The following is a 6,000-nucleotide window of genomic DNA, read 5'->3' as shown; positions in this document are numbered from 1 at the left end:
CAGGGGTCTGTGTCCCCGGTCCAGTCAGTCCAGGGGTATGTGTCCCCGGTCCAGTTCTGGACACTCCACTCAGAGCTCTTCCCAGGTCAGGGGGATCCCCACCAGACCCCCCAGTGTGCAGCCCCCACCTGGATGATGCTCCAGTCCGCTCAGCACACAGCAGCTCTCAGTGGGGAGGAGAGCAGAGGGATGGAGCCAGTTCAGAGAGGGGGGTGATTAGGAGGCCATCATGGGACAAGACCAGGGGGGGAATCAGGCCAGGACACTGGGGTAACACCCCTACTCTTCTCCAGAGGCACCCCGGGATTGTTAATGAGCACAGAGAGTCAGGACCTCGGTTTGACGTCTCATCCGAAGGACGGCGCCTGTTTACAGTCCAGTGTCCCCCGTCACTATACTGGGGCATCAGGACCCACACAGACCGCAGGGTGAGCGCCCCCTGCTGGCCCCACTCACACCTCTCCCAGCAGCAACCTCAGTTTTTCCCAGGAGTCTCCCCTCCAGGTACTGACCAGGCTCCCACCTGCTGGGCTCCAGTGGGGAGGGGGCTGCCAGCTGGGAGCTGCAGGGTGAGATGGCTGCTGGGCAAACGATGGCTGAAGAGCTTCCTAGGACACCCTGGACTTCGTGGTCGACTTCCTTGTCTTCAGACGGAGGTGGCTTGAAATCTGTCCCGTTTCAAGGAGTATTGGACACGATGCCCCCCCTGCTATATCCCCGCCAACTGGTGGCACGCCGACGATGAGGGCTCTCGGCCTCAATCCGTCAACCACAAACTCTCCGGGATGAAAGAGAAGAACAGACTCTGTTCGTTCGTTTCGGGGGGGGAGGGAGAAAAACAAAAGCTAAACAGATTTAAAAAAAAAAATTATTGATGCTTAACAAAAGAACAAAAATTACAATACAGATTAATGTCAAGGGTTTATTTAGTGACCCCCCCCCCCCATCTTACGATCATCACAGGACCTTAAAATAATACTTAATAATACAAGGTCATGCAGACGGTCTGAGGACTCAGGTGGAGATAATGTGAAAGTTTTCCACAGTCCAGTCTGGGGCCCCGCAGCTTCAGTCCAGTCTGGGGTCTGGGGCCCCGCAGCTTCAGTCAAGTCTGGGGCCCCGCAGCTTCAGTCCAGTCTGGGGCCCCTCAGCTTCAGTCCAGTCCAGAATGTGGCCCCTCAGCTTCACTGCAGTCTGGGGCCCCTCAGCTTCAGTCCAGTCCAGACTGGGGTCCCTCAGCTTCGGTCCAGCACAGTCTGGGGTCCCTCAGCTTCGGTCCAGCACAGACTGGGGTCCCTCAGCTCCGGTCCAGTCCAGTCTGGGGTCCCTCAGCTCCGGTCCAGCGCAGTCTGGTGTCCCTCAGCTCCGGTCCAGCGCAGTCTGGTGTCTCTCAGCTCCTGTCCAGTGCAGTCTGGTGTCTCTCAGCTTCGGTCCAGTCCAGTCTGGGGTCCCTCAGCTTCGGTCCAGTCCAGTCTGGTGTCCCTCAGCTCCTGTCCAGTCCAGTCTGGTGTCCCTCAGCTTCGGTCCAGCCCAGTCTGGTGTCCCTCAGCTCCTGTCCAGTCCAGTCTGGTGTCCCTCAGCTCCAGTCCAGTCTAGTCCAGTCTAGTCCAGTCCAGATCTTAGCTGGCACAGAACCAGGAAAGGAACCTGGAAAGAATATTGTTATTGCAGGTATGAGGGACACAGACACAGACGTCACCATGACATCAAACAGCAAGAGGAGACTCCTCCTTGAATCACAGACACGACCGGGCGGCGCCCCCCTGTCTGCTCACTTGCACCTCCTCTTCCTCTTCTTGTCCTTCCCAGCAGCCTGCTCCTCCTCTCCCTCACTCTTCCTCTCCTGACCCACGGTCTCCACCGCCTCCATCGGCTCGTCCTGATCATCTGTCTCCACCGACACGCAGCTCAGGGAGTTTAAAAAGACCCACCAGCGCTTCTGAAGCAGAGACAGGAGAGTCACGTTAAGAGTCGGACTGGACACTCCAGTACATGAACACTGCACTGAGAGAGAGAGAGGGGTTCATACACACACACTGACTGGACACTCCAATACATAAACACTGCACTGAGAGAGAGAGGGGTTCATACAGACACACTGACTGGACACTCCAGTACATGAACACTGCACTGAGAGAGAGAGGGGTTCATACAGACACACTGACTGGACACTCCAGTACATGAACACTGCACTGAGAGAGAGAGAGGGGGGTTCATACAGACACACTGACTGGACACTCCAGTACATGAACACTGCACTGAGAGAGAGGGGTACATACAGACACACTGACTGGACACTGGACAGGAGTAAAGAGAGGATCAGAGCATTACCCACCTTCTTTTTCTTCTGTCTCACAGGAGATGGTGATTGGACCTCCTCCAGCTGGAGTCCGAGGAGGGAGAGAGGGGGCAGGAGAGGGACAGCACAGGGAGAGAAAGAGAGAGACAGCTGAGTAAAGTGTCCCAAGAGCACAGAGACTCTGCTGAGATCACACTCGCAGTGAGTGAGCCTGGGTGTAGCCCACTAATACTGACCCACTGGACACCACAGGACAGAGAGGAGGAGGAGAGAGACACACTGCCTGGACACCACACGACAGAGAGGAGGAAGAGAGAGACACACTGACTGGACACCACAGGACAGAGAGGAGGAAGAGAGAGACACACTGACTGGACACCACAGGACAGAGAGAGACAGAAAGGAAGGAGAGAGAGAGACAAAGATGATGGCACAGAAAGACAGCAGGCAAAGAGAAAGATTGAGATTGAGGGACAAACAAACCGAGAGAGAGAGAGAGGAAAGAGAGAGAGAGGAAAGAGAGAGAGAGAGGAGAGAGAGAGAGAGAGAGAGAGAGAGGAAAGAGGAAAGAGAGAGAGAGAGAGAGAGAGAGAGAGAGAGAGAGAGAGAGAGACTGACAGACGGGGCTGAAAGAGAGAGACAGAGAGGCAGGGACAGGCAGACAGCAGGCCGAGAGAGAGACACTGAGATCAAAGGGACAGACAGACTGACAGACAGGGCTGAAAGAGAGAGAGACAGAGAGGCAGGGACAGGCAGACAGCAGGCCGAGAGAGAGACACTGAGATCGAGGGACAGACAGACTGACAGACGGGGCTGAAAGAGAGAGAGACAGAGAGGTAGGGACAGACAAACAGCAGGCCGAGAGAGAGACACTGAGATCGAGGGACAGACAGACTGACAGACAGGGCTGAAAGAGAGAGAGACACTGAGACCCAGGGACAGACAGGACAGGAGGCAGGGTGGGACCAGCACTGACCTCCTTCCTCTCTCCTGCCGGGGGAGCTGTCTCCACCTCCTCTTCCTCCTGCAAGTCAAGAGACAGGCTGAGAGAGAGACGGGCTAGCGGGACATCGGGGAACAGAGCTGAAGGCAGAGAGCTGGGGAGAAAGGCCCAGCTGGGACAACGCAGGACAGACAGAGAAACAGACAGGGAGACACACGGAGAGATACAGGGAGAGAGACCCAGCTGGGACAACGGAGGACAGACAGAGAGCAGGGAGACATGGAAAGACACAGGGAGAGAGACAGGGAGAGAGGGACAGACACAGAGAAAAAGAGAGACTCAGACAGAAGGACAGAAAGACAGAAAGAGAGAAGTACAGACGGACAAAAAGACAGAGAAAAGGACAGATGGACTGATGGACAGAAAGACAGAAAAGGACAGAAAGACAGATGGACAGAAGGACAGATGGACAGAGAAAAGAACAGAAAGTCAGAAGGACAGAAAAGAACAGAAAGACAGAAGGACAGAAAAGGACAGAAAAACAGAAGGACAGATGGACAGAAGGACAGGACAGAGAAAAAAAAAGAAAGACAGAAGGACAGAGGGACAGAGAAAAGGACAGATGGACAGAGAAAAGGACAGAAGGACAGACGGATAGAAGGAGAAAAGGACAGACGGACAGACTCTGCCCCACTGGCCTTGTCAGACATCTCAGCCTCTCTCCTTGCCCTCCGCACCGGGGAGCCCCAGGCGGGGCCTGGCGGGGCCAGGCGGGCGATGGGGGGCAGGACGGGTGGGGGCTCGAGGGGCATGGCGGGGAGGAAGGGGGGGCGGCGGGGCGGGGCGGGCAGGGGCCGGAGGGGGGGGCCGGGGGCGGGGAGCGGAGGGGGCTCGAGGGCGCGGAGGGGGGGGACACTGAGCGGAATGAGCCGGGCGAGCCCGAGCGGGACGAGCCAGGCGACCCCGGGAGCTCCAGCTGCAGCTCGGCCGCCCTCTCCAGCTTCTGGACGAGCTCGGGGAGACAAGAAGACACCAGGGGATTCTGTCCAGCGGGGAGCGGGGGAGACACAACGCAGGGGGGATGAGGAGCAGAGACTACGCCTGGACAGGTGAGTGTGTCCAGTAAGAGTCCGGACAGGTGAGTCTCTACAGTGTGTCCAGTGAGAGTGTGGACAGGTGAGTGTGTACAGTGTGTCCAGTAAGAGTCTGGACAGGCGAGTGTGTACAGTGTGTCCAGTAAGAGTACGGACAGGCGAGTGTGTCCAGTAAGAGTGTGGACAGGTGTGTCCAACAGTAAGAAGCTGTCTAACCCTTTAACCCAGCTCAGGAAAGTTAGTGGGTGCTCTGTCTCCTCCCCAGATCTCACCTTCAGGTCTGGTGAAGTGACAGACCACAAGGAGACGCTGGAAACGAGGACACAAGACAGAGGTCAGGTCCACAGAGCTCACTCAATCACTACAGCAAGCAGAGACCTTTCGGTCATCAGGACTGTGGGGTTCAGTGTAGGGAGCTGTAGGGTATCGGGAGTTTAGGGGTCAGTGTGGGGAGCTGTAGGGTATTGGGAGTTTAGGGGTCAGTGTGGGGAGCTGTAGGGTATCGGGAGTTTAGGTGTCAGTGTATGGAGCTGTAGGGTATCGGGAGTTTAGGGGTCAGAGTGTGGAGCTTTATTATTATTATTATAATACAGCGAGCGCTGCTGGGGGCGGAGAGGTCAGTCGGTGGAGGGCTGGACGCTGGACGGGGATACTTCAGAGCGAATCTGAAGCTGAAACTGTGATTTGATCGAAGTCGAAGTAACCCGCAAATCTTTTTTTGAAGAAACACGTGTTTATTAAGCGCTATATAGTCCTTTCCTCCTCCTCTCTCTTCACTCCTCTGAGCTCACGGGGCTCCGGCACCGCCCCCCGCTAGAATCCGCCGCTCTGTGACGTCAGGCGGCTCACTGTGACGCCCCCGTGACGTCGCCCCCGACGCGCTCACGGCTCGGCCGTGAAACAAAAATGGCCGCCGGGTCCACATTTTTTTTTGGGTGGAAATGTTATTTATCCAACTCTCAGCAGCCAGCCGGGCGTCCCTGTACCACCCCGGTAGTCGCCACCTCGGACAGGCAGGGGAAACGGGTCCAGGTGTTTCCGGCCCAAGGGTTACAAAAGCTGCACTTGAATTTAAAGACAAAATCACGTCGAGGGCGCATTCAGCACCCCCACGTCCAACACGGGTTTCCGTGGGGTTTGGTTCAGTGAAATTAGCACCCCCTCCACCCCCAAGTCAAAGAAAGACCAAACTCCACCCCCCTCTAGCAGCCAAGGGCGGAAATTTCGGGCCACACCATGTCCAAAAAACACGGGTTCCCCCCCGTCCTGCGGGGAAAAGAGACGCCATTTTCTTTTCCGAGCGCTGCGTGGGACCTCACGACCCCCCCCCCCCCAAAAAAAAACGGGCTTCGCAGACGAGGAAAACCAGGCAGGTCGACCTCTCTACAACACCACCCAGCTGTTTCTGTTTCAAACCGTGGGAAAAAAATAAATACAATTTCGCCCCTCACCGACCGCCGCGCAAAAAAACACAACTTCACGCTACAGAAACGGCCTGTGTGAGGGGGGGCACGGGAAAAAAATAAAACCTGCGTGTTTTCGGCAGAGTAAGCTCAGCGGGGAAACTCCCTGAATCTCGGGGTTGCTTCTTGAACCCCGAAAACGACCTTTTTTCTCTCTCTCGTTTTCTTGGTGTCTGGGACGTTCACGAACTCCGCCGCGTC

This window comes from Lepisosteus platostomus, chromosome 5 (assembly GCF_059453375.1).
Source record: "Lepisosteus platostomus isolate fLepPlt1 chromosome 5, fLepPlt1.hap1, whole genome shotgun sequence".
Classification (NCBI taxonomy): domain Eukaryota; kingdom Metazoa; phylum Chordata; class Actinopteri; order Semionotiformes; family Lepisosteidae; genus Lepisosteus; species Lepisosteus platostomus.
Note: the sequence above shows the minus strand (reverse complement) of the source record.